This window comes from Chelmon rostratus, chromosome 18 (assembly GCF_017976325.1).
Source record: "Chelmon rostratus isolate fCheRos1 chromosome 18, fCheRos1.pri, whole genome shotgun sequence".
NCBI classification, from domain to species: domain Eukaryota; kingdom Metazoa; phylum Chordata; class Actinopteri; order Chaetodontiformes; family Chaetodontidae; genus Chelmon; species Chelmon rostratus.
The window spans coordinates 5,925,658-5,943,141 of NC_055675.1; the positions used below are offsets into that span (position 1 = coordinate 5,925,658).

General features: G+C 45.7%; 1 protein-coding gene across 1 annotated transcript in view; it reads left to right on the forward strand.

Annotated features, from left to right (window-relative positions):
- Window positions 1–8,627: 8,627 nt before the first annotated feature.
- flrt2 (fibronectin leucine rich transmembrane protein 2) overlaps window positions 8,628–17,484 on the forward strand; it is a 40,057-nt gene continuing 31,200 nt past the window's right edge. The window contains exon 1 of the mRNA XM_041958871.1: window positions 8,628–8,962. The gene's annotated coding sequence lies outside the window, so the exon portion shown is untranslated. The remainder of the gene's footprint in view (window positions 8,963–17,484) is intronic.

Genomic DNA, 17,484 nt, shown 5'->3' on the forward strand with positions numbered 1-17,484 from the left:
CATTTTGGGGCCTGATGCATTCAACAGCTGGTGGTGCCAAGCCCAGGTTGGGCGTAGGAGGAGGAGAGAGGGAGGGGGAGCGCGAGGTCGTCTGTCTACCGAGCCGTGGAAACACGGGACGCGGAGCGTATTGGACGACAGGCACGCAGCCAAATGGTAAAAGAGGAACAGCGCTTCGCTCGCATCACTCCTCTCAGGGCTGACCTAAAATCACATTTAAACTGCAGCTATAAGTGTCCCGTCACTCAAACGACTCTGTAATGCACGCCGTGAGAGCGCCACGTGCGACTTGCCCATACGCCGTGTGTTTTGGGAAGGAAAAGCCAGAGCTGGCCTCGGTTCACGCCGCTGTTCCCATTCTTTTCCCGTGCGTGCGGACGCGGCGAGACAATGCACCGCTTGTGGATTTTTGAGCTTCACTTTACAGCAGTGTGTAAAAAAAAAAAAAAAAAAAGAAAGGAAAAGTGGATGGCATCCCATTTTTCTTACGATCCCAAGATGTGTTTACATAAAATCAACCTTAGCGGTGTCAGGTAATGGAAAAATCCCCGCCAGATTGAATGATTGCAGACACTGGAGGATATGAGAGAGGGAATCGTTTAGCCAGTGACCTTTGTGTTGAAGAAATCTCAGACCTCCAGCAGCATTTCACTGCAGCTCGCTGACTCTGTGATGACGACGCTCATCCAAAGCCAGATGTTCAAAGTGCCCCCCCGCCCCCTCTTCTCTGGTGCTGTTTGGAGTGTCGTGGCGTCCGCAGAGCATCGGTTTGGTTGAAATAAAGTAGAGAGTACGCCACATGAAGGTGGAGCTTCCTGTGAAGTTGTTCTCACATGTAAATCATCCTCCATCTCTGAACCAACACTCGGGGAAGAAATCAACTCTGCCTTCATGTTGCGCTCATTCACACAATCTGCTGTGTGTGTTAGAGTTTCTCTGTCTCCTGACAAATGATGTGTACTCTCTACGCTCTGTGTGTGTGTGTGTGTGTGTGTGTGTGTTTTAAGGAGATTCTGTAGAGATGACAAGACAGCTGAACAAATGAAGAAAGAGATAAACATTTGGACAGGACACACCAGGTGGATGGCGAGTAGTATCCAGATGGCACTGTGACGAATCGCAACGTGCGTCATTTCTCAGTGTGTGATTAAGAATTTAGAGGAAAATTGTAATTTAGCAAATAGTCTATCAAACGATCAAAGTTTTGGTTTGATAAAAGCGTGCATATTACAGTCAAATGTGTATGCATGCCATGATTTTCTCACTTACATCCTTCTGTGGCCAGGGCTCCTAATCAATAATCAAGCCTATAGTTTCACAGCACAAACAGCCCTCACAGATAATGTGTACAAATGGCCCTGCGGCAGATATGATCATCTGTGTGCCCACTTGTCACATGCATGCACACCGACATGCATTTATCTACAATGCATGCGCAGTCATGTACAACACGTATCGACACGTGCATTGATGAACCGAGTATCTGGGCGGTTCATATTTAATCGAGGCGAAAGACGCTTCCAGCTGAAACACGTTTGAAAGTGGAGCTGAGTGTCACGAAAAAAATGGGAAATTCGTATCCATGTACACAAATCCTGCAGATTAAATTTTGTGACTATGTCATGAGCTGCAGTGAAACTGTGTTGCATGTACACATCCACACAGTCAGTTTAATCAGCAATCTGTCACATCAATGTGCTGTTCAGTTGTTTTAACTCAAATTTAAAAGCTTCATCACAGATTCAGATGCTGTGAATTAGCTTCTGCTGGACGCCTTTTATTAATCTGTTGCGTGACTTCTTTTTACATGACTCAGTAATGCCTGGGTCTAACTTTTGCACTTTTGGCTATTGTTTTTGTTCTTAATATTTACTTTATATTCACGAAGTGAATTTTGCTGAAACATTTGCTAATCACCAGTAAAACAAAAGTGTTAGACAAGCAGAAACTTTGAAATGAAGATGGCGCTAAATGAAAGGCCAAAGACTAAGATTTTTTTACAGATCATCCTCTGGGGACCATCAATGTCTGTACCAAATTTAACGGCAATCCAACCAACAGGTGTCAAGATATCAAAGTTATTGCATGTAGGATATATATCCTCTGGTGACCATGAGTGTGTGGACTAACTTTCAAAGCAATCAATCTTTAGATATTTCAGTCTGGAACAGAGCCGCTAACGTGGCTAAAAAGGGTTAGCAGACTTGTATCAAACTTTCCTTTTAAAAGAAATTCAATTCATTTTTCTTTGCAGTATCTGAGACACACAACACGGCTCAGTGTACAGCTCCTCGTCAGATTAATGAACAACCACCTGTTGACAAACACGAAACCTCACCTGAACCTGTAACGGCCAAGTGAGAGACGAACGTATGTGGGTCAGGGTTGTTATGCAAAACATCCTAATTGCACTTAATTCCCTGCACGTTGAGTAACACTGACTCACTCATGATTGCGTACTGAATAGGATTTATTATAACCTCTTTCAAATGTAGCCTGAATGAAAAAGAGGGCATGCACATGAGATAAAGGGAAATTAATGAGTGCAGCGGACAGCTGGAGCATCTCTCTCCTCAGTAACAGAGGCCTTATAGGAAGTACAGGACCTATTTTAGTTCATAACATCGTGTGTATTTGTATGAAGCGTTAAATCACTCCTCAAAATAATAACAGAATCATTCATGCTGTTAAAAGTGTTTTTCTTGGACAAATTCCTTTCCGTTTTCCTCGTTTGGACTGATAACACAGTCGGGGCTCGGCTTTACGATGATTCACCGCGATTAACCTGCATTTTCAAGAGGTTGGACGAACGCCGCTGCCATAACCTTATTTGACACACTCTACACCTCCTCTGGTGCACCCAAGGTGTGCCAATGAATATTTCACTAAGTCAAAATGGATATTACTCCCGAGTCAGACATGCTGGCACAGGCTGCAGCGCCACAGGTGGGGCATTAGAGCACAGGGGTAATGTATCGAGACATTATGGGCCGGGGTCGCTTCGGTTTCGCTTCTGTTCCGGTGAGAGGAGGTTGCATGTGGAAGATGAAGCTGCAGTTAAAGGGGACTTTAGAAAGAGTATGACAGCTTTTGCTCAACCAAATGGATGCGACACCATCAGTTTAGACTTGCATCACTGGATGTTTGCTAACGTTTTGGCTAACTCCAGATCTGGACGCTCTGCTAACCTCTGCATAAAATATTAGCACTCACTAGCGTGCGCGTTTCCCTGGATTGTGCAGACATCAACCGCATTATGTTCGTAAAGATTTCACTAAGCACTCAAAATCACATCCATTCATCCACCTGCTTACATTGGATTAAAATATGCTATAGTGAGCATGCAAACACTGACTTCAAGCTAAACTGCAGGTTACTCAGACTCTCGCTCGAGCTACTTATGTGTCATCCAGAAGGTTTTAGGCAATAGAGTCCTCACATAGCTCATCAAAAGATAAGCTCCTCTTACAATTCTTGTATTTCAGCTGAGACCTCTCTTCTCACAATTATAAAGCCGAGTGTAAGAATTGCCTTTAACCAGTCACTGTACAAATACTTTGACGTAAGCCCTGCATGAAGGAGCTTACTTCTTCCCCCAGCAGTATTTAATGAAAGAGAATGCACAAAGGAAATATGACACTGTGCTTTTATATAAACCTCTGAAATCAACGCGTGCTTAACAAATGATAACATTGGACTTGGTAAACTGTGTAGCCATGATCTTATAAGGCTGTGCAAAGCACAGCAGCCATTATTTGGACATGAGAGACATTATCCTCTGCTGTCGGCTTTGAATTTGCTGCGAGCCCTATTCAGGGCTTTACTCTTCCCTTTCACTCTCATTGCTTACGCTACTTCTTATCGTAGAGTATCCATCTCCTTTCATGTCTCTCCTCGGGGACGAAACCAGTATCATAAGTAATGTGCCATGCATCAAACGTGGTTCTGCCCATTTATTTTCCATAAGACCATGTCAGTCAGGCTCCAAAGTAATAAGCCAGCGCCACTGGTAAAGACATTTGCAAAGTAAATAAGGCCCCCATTCTGTCGCCATGGTGCCGCCTGTCAGCATCGTTGTCACCGGTGTCGTCATGGCAGCGTGGACCGATGTTAATCTTTTCCGCGGGTGTGACAGCTTGTGGTCGGGCAGAGGGTGTGGTAAACGTGTCAGTCAGCTACTGTTTGGGCAGAGGACCAGGACAGAGTCAGAGGGCAGGGGATGGACCTGAAACAAACAAGTCTGGTTTTACTTTTTCACCACCTTGCAGCTCAGATATTTGTTTTCCCTTCTCTGGCTTTCCTTTGGTAGCCATGCTAACTGCTTGGTCAGTCCGCCACCTCCGTCTAGATAAAGAGGCAACGTGACACAGCAGAGCAGCAAATTTCACATTACAGTAAATAAGTCAAATTAATGTGTATCCATGATCCTGTATTAATTCATTCAGTACCAATTAATATAGCCTAAAATTAAACCTACACGCAGTGAATCTGGAACACAACCACATGCTACAAAGACGGAGCCAGTCCAGCTACGTGACACATGTCCCACGCACTTCGGCCGTTTGTCTTGGAGGAGCCTTGAACTGATTTTATTCAGCCAGAGAGGAAACGTGCTGCTATAAAACAAGAGTCCCTTGTAAGGCGCGGATAGTGATCAGCTGGTGTTCTGGACGAGCTGTGGAAGAAAATGAAGGACATTTTTCTTTTCTCCGCCGTTCTGTTTGTTCAGTTTGGTCTGTTTCTCTCTCTTGGGGGGAACCAGAGCCAAGCGTGGGACACATCTGGGACTGGACAGGTCTGGACTGGTCTAAATGTGTGTGTGTGTGTGTGTTGGATGAGGGGGGGTACCCACTGCAGGGTAGACTGGGTGCTGGAGAGAATCATAACTGTTTTCTTTTTCAGAGGCGTGCCCTGGGCAGGTTTACGTTGTCGCTGTGCCATATGCTCTACCAAGGAAATGGGCTTTATTAATACGTTTAAGAGCACGTCGGGCTTTGGTGACTTATGGGCTATGTAAGCCAATGTGAAGGTGCATTGTCGGCAACTTTTCACAAATAAAGGGGGAAAGAAAAACATTCTCCTGGGGCCTCTGTGGAGCAGGGGACCGACTGGCTTCAGGCCTGTCGGTGGGGGGGGGGTTTAGCCGAGCCCCTGCGTTCCAGGTGTTGCTTTTTAATTGGCAATTCCGCGAGCAATAAAGCATTTCACTTACCTTCGCTTGTAAAGTGCTTTCATTCTGTCTCCAAATGATGTAATTACCCTGCCGTCCCTGGCGAGAGGGCGGCGGGAGAGGAGAGGCGTTCGCTCTCCGTGCAGCCTGCTCTCTCAGCAAGAAGCCTGGTGAAGGGCTTCCTGGAGTATGTTTTCATTCAGGAATCCAAACACCATAAAGTGAGCTAGTCGTTCGCACAATAAACCTACGCTTTAATTTCATTTCAAGCTCCCCCTGCTCTGTGTGGGTCTAATATTTGTGAAAATATGAAAAAAAAAAAAAAAAATGTAGGTTAGTTCTCTTTGATGTGTGAAGGGCGGCGGGGGTTGTTCTTTGGAAACAGATGGCGATTGATTTTGTTTGTCCAACATTAATCTTTTTGTAGCTTTCATAAAGCCACAGGAGCATATTTTTGTTTTCATCATAGCTGGAGATCAGCTCCTTTCAAAGAATGTGATCAGTGTTTGAATTCGACTTTGCTTTCGTTGGTGCTGCGACGCAATTCTTGTTCGCAGCTTCACCCGCGGATCCAGGGCCAATGCAAATGAGTCTGAGTCCTGCGCTTCGCCTTCCCAGAAGCCTGTTTTTTAGGTAAAGGACGAGGAGGTTTACGGTTACACATATGCAAATGAAGTCAGCCAAACCGCGGCGTGATGTTATCATTTGAAGTCTTATGGGAAGGGGAGATTTTAAATAACTTGTTTTCCTGTTTATGTAGTGCGGAATCCCCTCTAAGACACGAAAAGGTCAAAACCAAAGCCAAGTGTCTGTCAGCCGAGCGTGCGGAGGCTGTAACACTAACCTGAAGTCATTTGACTAAAACGGATCCCGTGATCCACCTGAGGATTGTGAACCCTCAAGAACAAGTTCAGCCTGTCAGTTTGTGGCACGGAGCGAGCTCAGAAACATAAACGCCGTTTGATCAGCTTCGCCCGGCGATGGGTGGAAAACGCTGAGCCCCACTGAAGCCGTTTGCCCAAATAACTCAGCGTGGATGTAACAACACACAGGAGAAAGTCGGAGGGGAAACATTCTTTTCGCACGAGGCCTACCTGGCAACGCTTTTGCATATCAGACCTCCCCAGTGCCTGTCAGTATTCCAGCAGCGGCAACATTGCCAAAAAACACAAAAACAAGCTGTTCGCTATCACCGCCGTTCCCATGGGAACAGGCCCCGCAGAGGGTGTGCCCGCTCCGACACTCATCTGCACAAACAGTGTGCGAGCATACTCCCCAGCATGCTACACAGACCAGGACGAGGTAGCGAGGGGGAGAGTGCTGCACTGCTCCGCCGCCCCCAGCCTCTTGCTGCTGGAGCCGGGGCCCCTCACAGAACCCTGCTATCAGCGTGAGCGATTAGCCGGCCCCGCTTGTGAAAAGTGCCGCGAGGGGAAAAAGGATCAAGATTCCTGAGATGTTGGGCCTGCAGTGCTCATTCGCACACTTCCTCTCTTTAATAAAGACCACACATTCCCAGCGGCTGCAGCGATGCTGGGCCACAGAGGAGGGGGGGGGGGGGGGGGGGGGGGGGGGGGGGCGAACAGCACCGACTGGCAAAACAATCAACAAACAAACGCCAGGCCGCTTCAATTAGCCACACGGATCTTTGTCGGGCGGTATGAGAGAGGGAAAGTCACTTTGACGGTAGCATCTGGAAAGGCATCACATTGTTCTCTGCCTTTTTTTTTTTTTTTTTTTGGCTGGCGTTAGCCATCAGTGGGAATGAGCATCCTCTCCTCGCACCTCTACATGCTGCATCTCCACAGGTGGCACAGACACCACATAATTAGAATGGCGTGTACCTGCAATTTTTAAGGGAGCGCGTGCAAATGCACCACAAAACAGGTGTCAGTGAAAAACAGTCATGCATTTACAAATCAAGCTAGAGTGCTAAACTATATGGTAAAAAAAAATCACTTACAGAAACTATAAATGCTGAAATGTTTTTTTTTGGGGGGGGGGTTGTACATAAACATGGATTTAAAAAAAAAACTATAAAATTGAATCAAAGGGTCACTTCACCCAAATTACAAAATAACATGTTTTCACTTGAGACGTCATTCACATTTGTATTGCATGCATTGCATTGGAAACACTTCTCAGCATAATGCGCTTCAAACACACTGCGCAGACACCTTTCATTCAGTTGAACAGGGCTGCAGATGCTACCCACCTTGCCAGCTAACTCGACAGGTTGGCGTTTTAAGCTTGCATATTATTCAGTGTTACGCTGGGGAGCCGGTGTTAACAGAAGGAGCTAGCGGCGTAATTCAGAGTTATCTTGGCAGCGTCGCGGCTTTTAAAAGTGCTCTACAAAGAAAGATAAACACACGAACCGCGAGGCGCAAACACAAACTGTGACGCGGCCTGGCTGCCGCTGCCAGCGGGATGGAGCTAGCGTTAGGTAGCTGCCAGCTGTTGTGTGCACGGAAAGGTGAGGGGGCAGGAATGAGTGACAACAGTGCTGTCAAGAAGAGTGACACTATTAAAGAAAAAAGGCTTTTTGGAAAAAGGAAGTGAAGTATAAATGAAACCCAGCATAACCCCGAGGCTCCATGGAGGGGCTCCTCACTGAACGTTGTTAGTGTTTCCTTCAAGATGCAGAAGGTAATCCTCCTGTAGACACTTTCACCGTTGCTCGTGTCCTTCACACATTCTTGCTTTTCGTGGTTCCGGTTTTTAAACTGCTTGTCATCTCATCATTTCCATTTCGCTCATCATGATTGTGAATTACCTTATTGCAATCTGTCTGTCTGGCGTGAAAATAAAAACACGATTATCCGTGTGATGATTCGATCCTCATAGTTGTGTTGTTTTCATCGTATACATAATTCACATCTCTGACCCAAGACTGCTCAAATGTGAAGAACAGCAACTCCACACACAAAAAAGAAAAAAAGAAGCTTTTCTCCTGGACGAAAACACCCCCCTCTCTAAGTGAGCAATAAATCTAGCACTTAGGAGAGGTTGCCTGTGTGTGTGTGTGTGTATTTGAGCGTGTAAATGTACTCAGTGTCCTCAAGTCCGTAGCCTCCAGAGCTGTCAAACGCCGCCTGGCCCCGCAACTTCCGTAACCCGTGACCCCTGTAACTCCTGTTTTGTTCTCGCCACTCCAGGCCCCTCAGATATCCCTCCGCTGGAACTCCCCCAGATGACAGACACCCCCTCTCCCCTCTGTTCCTGCACACCGCCCCGGTAGCCTTTGACCTCCCCAGCACCTCTGCCTCTCTGTGCGACTGCCCTCGCATTCCAGTGAAGGCGCTGAAACCTGAGCCCGCGGTGAGCTCATCGCCGGGCCGCCGAATCAAGAGTTAAATGATACCAAAAAACAGCGAGGGAGAGAAGACGGAGGGAGAAGGGGGGAGAGGCGGCCGTCGGTGCAGGACAGGTCTGGAACTGGTTCTGCGCGTCTGCTTGCCGGGGCTCTTCGGGGGTTGAGTTACACCAGAGAGAGCGACGAGGAGGAGGAGGAAGAAGAGACTGCTGGCGTCTTTGAGTCCTCTCTGCTTTCGCCTGCCTCGTTCTCGCCCTCTCGCCGTCTCCAAGCGGCCTGACTGACTGGTGCCTGCAGTTTCCTCTTGACGCACTCCAGCGAGCCCGCCGCCTTTCAAGTTAACGAGCCCCGCCGGCCTCGTCCTCTTGCCTGGAGGCTGGGATGTGAGCGTAACGCCGCGGGGTCGCGCTCTCCCCTCCGTCTGCGTCTCTGTTCTCTCCTCTGACCCCGCCGTGACCACCAAGTGTCCAAAGATGGTAAGTGCCCCTCTTTAAGTTGTTTGCCAGCTTGTGGATTTTGTGTGCTGGGCTGGGCGATTGCACGGCGTCCTCCGTGTTAAAGAGTGCACAGAACAACAGGGGGAGGAAAGCTGCTCCCCAAATGTCACATCTCAGAATCATTGTGATTCATGTCTCATATTGTGATGAGTGCCATTAAGACGCTTCATCGCTGCAAACATAATTAAACCAATCAGCGATTCTCTCAAGCTGAGCTCTGAGGATAACTGTGGTAAGTTAGAAAAAGGGGCTTTTTAGCCAAGAGCATCTCCAGCTGAAAGCAAAGATCAACTTTTAAAAGTTTCAAGAGCGCCATTAGATAAACCTTTCATCCATGCATTATTCATGGCTGCCATGTTTCTTTCTAGTTCACTGCCAGTTGTTCACCGTGTCTCTGTCTGACCTTGTGCACTTGTCTTGTCGACCTTTGGGGTGACAAATCCCTTTAAAACAAAGTTTTAACCGGGGTGATGATTTTAATGGGTGGCCTACGGGAGGCTGTAAGTAAAAGGTTGAGTACATAAAATTTAAAAGAAAAAACACATATTAAAAGAGTGCATCCGCATCCTCAGGGGTTGTTTTTGAAAAATTCAGAACAGCTTAAGGGCCAGTTTACAGTCTCAAATCTGCCACCTGCACTTCCTTTCACAGCAGAAAGCAATTTAAAATAATTGTGAACGTTTCCAGCAATAACTTTTAAAAACGTCTGAGGTGAAACAGTAACAATTATCTCGAACATCTTTTGCAATGGTCTCATTATTTAAATGGGTGTGAAGTGCTCCATTGCTCCTCACAGGTAAATACACCACACTTCTTGGGAAATAATGACATCTCTATGATCAAAAGCTTTTTCTTGTTTTTCTTGTTTTTTTTTTTTTTTTTTTGCCCTGTGTGCACTTGATTTACAAAGCTGTGTTATTCACAGGTTTTACTTAACACACCGCCAGCATGCCAAATCCAGAGCCTGCCTGCCACTGGACGTAATTAATGAGTAAACATTACGACTTATGGAGGATAGCAGCACATATCTCGCCGGCTTTGACATGTAACTTCTATCACTTCATTATCTAACAAATTCACATTATTCAGTATTATCAAGCACAGAGTTTGTTTTTCTTTATTACACTGCTTCTTGCAAAGAACAAAATTACTGACATGATTTCTGTTCCAAAATGATGGGAACAAACTGCAGTCAGGGAGTCCAGGGTCAGAGCTGCAGCGTGTTGGGAGCACACATCAGTGGCTCCCAATGTGCCCATCGTCCCTGCCAGGTGAACTAAAGTACCCCCTCATCGGCTCCAACCAACCATGTGCTAAATGTGTTCCTTTCAGCTGATTTTAAAGTGGGTGTTAAGTAACACTACATAAAAAGTGGATATTGTTATAATCATTTTTTCATGCAGTTGAATTGCCGGTGTTTAGTTTGCACTCGACTAACAGAGAATCTGCTTCAAATGTTTCTGCATTACTTTTATCTGCTTATTTCAGCTGTTTCTGCATCAGTTTTAGCTACAAGGTAGTCCATTCTATTCATTTAAGAGAATGTATTAGCATTTAAAAGTGTCATGAAGGTAGAATAGCACCTGATAATATAGATTTTTATATGTAGTATTATTGGGTTATCATTACTGATGGGTTAATATATAAGCAGTAGTTTAATGTTGTAGCTGGTGGAGGTGGAGCTATTTTACCTGCTTTAAATACTCGTAGCAGAGATGCAGACCATTGTGTGTTTGCAGCGTCACTGTGAGGATTTGCTGCTTTTCTCTGTTTAGATCACTGTCAGCTGAATGTCTGACCATTGAAGGCGTTCAAAGACATCGCTGTGAGCCCATTTTTACTGTTCTCCGATGTTTAATGAAGTTTTAAGACCAAGAGATTCATTGATGAGTTAAGAAAATGACTGGCAGATTGATCAAGGAAAAAAAGTTTGTTGCAAAATGGCATTATACATATCTATATAATCGGTGAAGTAACTAGCAGTCAGAGCTGTCACATAAATGTGACGGAGTACAGCATTTTTTTTTTTTAAATGCAGTGGGATAGAAGTCTGAAGTACGGGCCTGACTGAGGTGAAACATCCAGATCTTTCCAAATCACTGCAAATTTCATGCATCACCATTCATGCATCAGTTCTGAAGGCATGTCACTGAAGTGTCAGTGCGGCTGACAGCTCAACATGCACCTTTTTGGAGCATAGGGGCTCAAGTGCTAAAAGAGAGCTCCTTCACCTATAATTGCTTTAGGGGACAGGCAGGTAGTCAGAGAGGGTTTTATATAGAAGGCCACGAACGAGCGTATTTGACAGCTGGAATGTGTTTTTGTGCGGCGACGGGGGGAAGAAAGAGGCAGTGACTCAAGCCTCTGTTTCAAACAGTCCATTTAAAGACGTTTAATAGCCAGATTTTACATCGTTATTTTGACAACAAGAATGACTCACTGTGTCTGAATATATGAGAAATAAATTATAAAGACGCTAAAGTAGAAAGATGAGAAAAAAAAGGCATATTTATGGTTGAATTCTTGGCGTTTGATTCTAAGCTGTTCTTTTAAATTAATTTCTTATTCAAGCACACTGGAATTAATCAGGATATTGAATCAATCCCCCGACAAGCTCAGTCCTTTTGTAGCACGCAGTCAGCTGAGCGCAGCAGCTAACTGCGGGCATGAATCAGACGTTGTCTGGCGCTGGACATGGCCCGAGGGCAGAGCTCAGATATGCAGCGAGGGAGCAGAAGGAGGGCAAAAAGGCAGCGCGGGGAGAGCGTTGAGAAAGATCCGAGGGCGAGGAGGGGGAGACAGAGACGGGGAGAGTAGACCGTAGGCCGCCTCTCTGGCCAACTGGGAGATCCAGCACAAGGAGAGGCCTGTTCTCGTGCTGCCTCACTGTTCTCTGGGCATGTAGCAGGAGGACATGGATGAAAGAAAAATAGACTCAAATACCAGAGGATAATGTGATTACAGGCAAATAGGAGAATGAAGGTTAATTGGAGTTAAGTGTCTATAAAAAAACGGCCCTATATATATATACATATATATACATCTGCAAGACAACCTATGTTCTGCCAGCAGGGCTAGAGTTCTCCCTGCCTCCTTTAAAATAAACACATAACTCAATAGTGCAGACAGAATGTTGCACATGTGTATTTCCTGGAGATAATGCCTGCAATCATTAGATTGTAGTTGGTGGTTCAGACATGTGAGCGGAATAACATGAGGCCCACTGTAAAAAACGCGGAGCTGCCACGGTGACTTTGCTGCAAGCATCTCACATGCGTCTGGAGGTCGAACGGAGCGATTCGGCACCACCCATGATGAATCCCAGCAGTGGCTGTTTCCATCAAACCCTCATAATCTCCCACTCGTGACCGTTTGCGGCCACTTTACGTCGGAACTGTCGTTCGGACGGGCGGACTCCCCTCGCTGAGGTAAAAATGCCACAAACCTGACCTCTTAAAGGCGACCGGAGCCGAACACTGCAGGGGGAAAAAAAAAGGCTTCTTTTTGCCATCATTCAGCTTCCAGGGTGACGTTTTTTTGACGAGAGCGCTGACATTGACGGCGTCGCGGTAAATGTGTCTTAACATCAGAGGTGACAGATGATTTTTTTTTTTTTTTTTCTCTCAAAAGAATCACTCAACATTTACCGGCACCTTCGATTGTTCTTTGCAGAGCGGTATAAAAGGAAAATCACAGCTTTGATTGCTGCGGTAACAATGTTCTGAAAAACGCTCTGCAATTCAAACCACTTAGGGATGAAGAAAGCCCATAAACATTCAGAACAGCCATTTAAACCTGGCTCGCATGCCCTTCTGTATGGAAGAGACCCAGAGGCTGCCACACTGTAAATAACAAACTGCGTTATTAAACTGGCACGCAATTGGGCTGGTTTGAAATTTGCTTTACGACGTGAGCGGTGGAAGACAAGAGTGTGACAAGGAAGTGAACGTGGCTTTGAATTAAAACCCTGAAATTGAAACCTTTTTTTCTGTATCAGAATATATTTCTTTGACTTTTGTTTGGACTTTTACCGACAGCGCCAAAAATAATTTTAGCTTGAAACACTATGAATTAGAGCTTCAAGTGTCTTATGGATGATCCTGACTAGTTAGAAACTAGAGGTTGGCTTATGAAGCTTATAATGCATCATATGAGCGCTGATACTCATCTATACACACACACCTCAGCAGTCAGCTGTAGTCAGGACTCCTCGTATGCTACAATAGTTCATGCAGTGTCATAAGTTATTATAGAACCGACACTGTGTGCTGAAAAAGGAGGGTCAGTCAGGCCTACGCCGTGTTTGACAGCTCGTCTCTTAGCAACACTGACTCTCAAATGTCAGTCAACAGCTGCCGTAATGCCTGCGCAGAGGTCTGAACCTGACCCGTCTCTACAAATATGCCAGAAAACGACTTTTCTTATAGTATTTGTTTATTGAAAATGCATGAAAAGCTATGCGCGACAGCCACAGTATGATCACAGTTTAAATGTCCTTACACAAAGGGTGAGGACGCTTCATGAAAATGGCTCGTTCACCATCATAACTTGAGCTTGATAAGGACACGCGGACTCTCCGTGCCATATTTAGAAGCGCAGCGCTGCGTATGATTGAGCGGGCTGATGCGTGAGGTTTACGGCCTGCAAGCCGGGCCCTCCGTGTTTGCTTTGGAGCCTTCGAATGCCAGCCGGAGCAGCTGCCAGCGCACAACCCAGAGCCCCGCTCCTCCACTCTCTCATCCAACCACGCCGAACTTTCAGGAGGCTTTACGCTGCTGACGCAGTTTGGGCCCAGCCGGCCCCACCACCCTCATCTCACCCCCTTATCTTAAATTTTATGTTCACACCTCATAAAAACTCAATTTGTCTGCTAAGTCTGATGCTCAGGGCTGAAATCCTGTTTGTCGTTTACAAGCAGTGGTGCAGTTTGTGTTCAGGCACTGTGAACCTGTCAGGATTAGTGTTTGTGGTAACGTGCAGGCTGAAACCAAAACAACGAGCTGCAGATGTGACGGAGAACGGAGAGCTCTCAGCAGCACAGGCAGCATCAGACTCGGCCTACCGAGTGTTTCCATTCTCCCCTGCACGTCAGGGGGGAACCTTTTGCTTTTGAATCCGCCGCATTTATTTGACGGATATAGTTGCTTTTCAGTTTAAGATCACAACCTTTTTGGCTCGTGACCTCTGACAAAAAGAAACACTTCCTGGATGGGGTTGTCACGTTTCAGACGCCCATGAGCTGTTAGCAGTTTCAACACAGAGTAGCTTTAACTGTTGGTTTTATTTAAATAACTGATCCAGCTAGTGAAAGGAGCAGTTTTATTTTTCATTATGCTGTTGGGATATTTACCCAAACTGGAATATGGGTAAAAAAAGGAGACAGGACACGTCACTATTTGTGAGTGACCATTAATAACAGGCCTGTGTGCACCGTAGGCAGTCTAAAATGTCACATGTGCATCATCATCATCAGCAGCAGCATCGTTTCCACCGATTTAAGGACACAGTGGAAACAAAAATACACTTTCCAAATTCCATTCATGTGTCCTGTGGGTTGATCAGTATCAACAATCTAATACTGTCATCTCTAACGGTTTATCAGTCACAAGTCGAACCAGAACTTTTTGACACTTTAAGTACATTTTGCTGATATAATGTCTGAACTTTAACTGACTGTACATAGGCCTTTTCACATTGTTGTCCTGGCACTTTCCCACTTCTCCCACCAGCGGTGACGGCCAGCTGTGATGTCACCATCATGTGTTCCGCGTTACGCTCCGTGAGTGACGTAAAGGACGGTTTCAAATCTGATTTGGGTGGCCCGGCTGAGCCATTTGAAATTTGATTTGAGTCAGATTTCAAACCGCCAAACAGTCGAGCCCCTACGTGTTTCTCGCCGTCCACACATGATGGAGGCAATCTGATTCCAATCTGGATATGCCAGTCTGAAGGAACCCGAGCGCCTGTCTTTGCTCATATTCTCTGTTTCCCTGCTTCTCCTCTTTATCTCCCCGGCGTATCTGTTTACAACCTCTTCCTCACCCTCTCTTCTTTTCTCACCACCCTCGGCCGGTTTCGTTGTTGCAATACCCAAACTCATGACTCAGGAATGCAGGTTGGATCAAAGGTCTAGTCAGTTCCAAACTGTGCACCATTCAGGCAGCGTGCAACTCCCTGGACTTCCTGTTATTGCTCACCTTAAGGTTTTTCTTTATTAAACCGTCCCAACCACTATAAGACCCGCTGCATAATATCGTGAAATGAAACCATCCTTTCATATGGGAACAAATTTAATCTTTCTGTTTACGTGTACCGCTTTAATACCAGCTGATACATGATTCATTCTCAATAAAGCAGTTCGGAACATGCCCGTCCAGGCCGAGGCTTCCCTGCCTGTCCTGTTTCCAGTCAGCTTTGACAGCGCTCACCGGAGAGTCTGAATATGTGCGCGTGTCTTTTAGTTTCGCGTAGGTTCATTTCACCTGTCTACGTGAGTGTGTTTTTCCCGTCTCCTCCTTGTTTACTCCGTGTCTCCGCGCTGCGGGGACGATCGTCTCTTCTGGCGCTCGACACCATTATTTTCCTATTTTGCATGTCGCTTGCTGAGTTAGCTCACGCTGTCAGCTGCCTGCTGAGTGATGCATTCCACTCCATCTCAGAAGCGTCACAGTAATTGCTGGGTAATTGTTTGTCCAGTAATACAGCGTGCAAAAGCCTGATCTCTCCTTGAATTTTGCTGAAACATCACACCATCCAAAAAAAAAAAAAAAAAATAGAAGAAAAACCAGAGATCTGTACCTGGTCACATGTTTCCAAACTCAATTATTCAAATAACCTGGACTGTATTGAAACAGGGAGGAATAATCCCTCCCAGGTGACATCCAGTTTTCACTTTGTTTTTAGAAAAAATAATCTTTCTTGACTATCGCAGCCTCTGGCGAGCATCCAGCTCAGCCACATTCCATTTTCACATGACCTTCTCTCAGACCTGGCCTGCAGCGAGAGCCGCACCGTCCATCCCTGACCAAGCCTCTGTTTGACTGGCCTAGATATTTCAAGACCTGCTTATCTTTTCTTCTTCTCCTTCTGCCTCCTCCTCCTCCTCCTCCTCCTCCTCAGTGTTTACAAGTTTGACTCAACTCCAGATATGCAATTGGCCTGTAAATTTCATTTATGTGTATTTACCGGTCTGTTTTACAAGGACAAATACGCCCCCGCTCAAACACTAGAAGCCTTTGAAATGCATCATTGTGTCGAGGTCGTGTCAGGTGTTATTCAGTCTGGCTGTGGCAGATCTGAGCGGTAGATGTTATGTTTAGACAGGTTCAATGTTAGGAATCAATCAATGAGGGCTCAGACAACAAGTGGACTTTTTCACTGCTTTGCTGCTGAAAGGATTAGCTTAGCATTTTAGGAAATGCACGTATTTGCTTTCTTTCTGCTCGAGCTGAGTGTTGGACGAGAAGAGTGATACCACGCGTATGGTTGTTAAATATTGACGTTACCACCGGCAGCAGGTTAGCTTAGCTTAGCACAAAGACTGGAAACTAGGGCAAACAGTTGGCCTGGCTCTGCGCCCTATAACCACTTTTCTAATGAGCACATTATATCTCCCAGGTGTGACAGTGACAGTTAGTGGTTTTACAGGTGATTACGTGTGTGACTAATTGTCACTTTTATGCTCCAGTTTTGGGATTAAACAAACAATGGGTTAATACGAGTAACATGCTAAATACTGACCTTTAGAGGTCCTGGTTGGCTGGTTTTTTAACCCAGCTGTTTCCCCCTGTTTCCAGTCTCTATGCTAAGCTAAGCTAATTACCTCCTGGCTGTTGCTTAGCAGTTATCCTGCAGATATGAGGGTGGCCACTAACTCTAATAAAAGGGAATGAGTGCCTATCCCAAAATGTTGAACTGTTCTTCCTCCTCTGTTCTTCTGAGGACTTGCAGCTTCTCTATTTTCAATTAATGTAAATGAAATATCTCATTCCATATAATTCATTATCTCTCATTCTTCTCTCAGAACTTTTTGTAGATTAAGTGATTTATAGCTCTAACCCTAACATCATCAGTAGATTACTAGATAATGAAAATCATCATCGCTTTCAACCCCATAATCAACACCACTGCCCCAGCGACCCTCTATCTGTTCTGAAATTCCCGGCCTGAGATTTTATTGACTTTCTGAACAACAGAGGGAGGCTGTGAAGCTAGCTTCTGAAGCAGGAAATGGAATTGGCTTTTGCAAATGATGGTGTGTGTGTGTGTGTGTGTGTGTTTGTATGAAGGAGTCAGGGAGACAGAGCCACGCAGCACTTTAATATCCCCAATAACGTCGGAGAGACGGGGCATCTGTTTGAGGATCCCACATCAAACGAGACGGCATGTCAGCGGAGGGTTATGCATATATTTCCCCTGCTCGTCCCATCCAGCAAGAGCGGGCAGGCGTGCAGGGAGCGCTGACGAGGGGAAGGAGATACACTTTTGATCAGGGCTAGAAA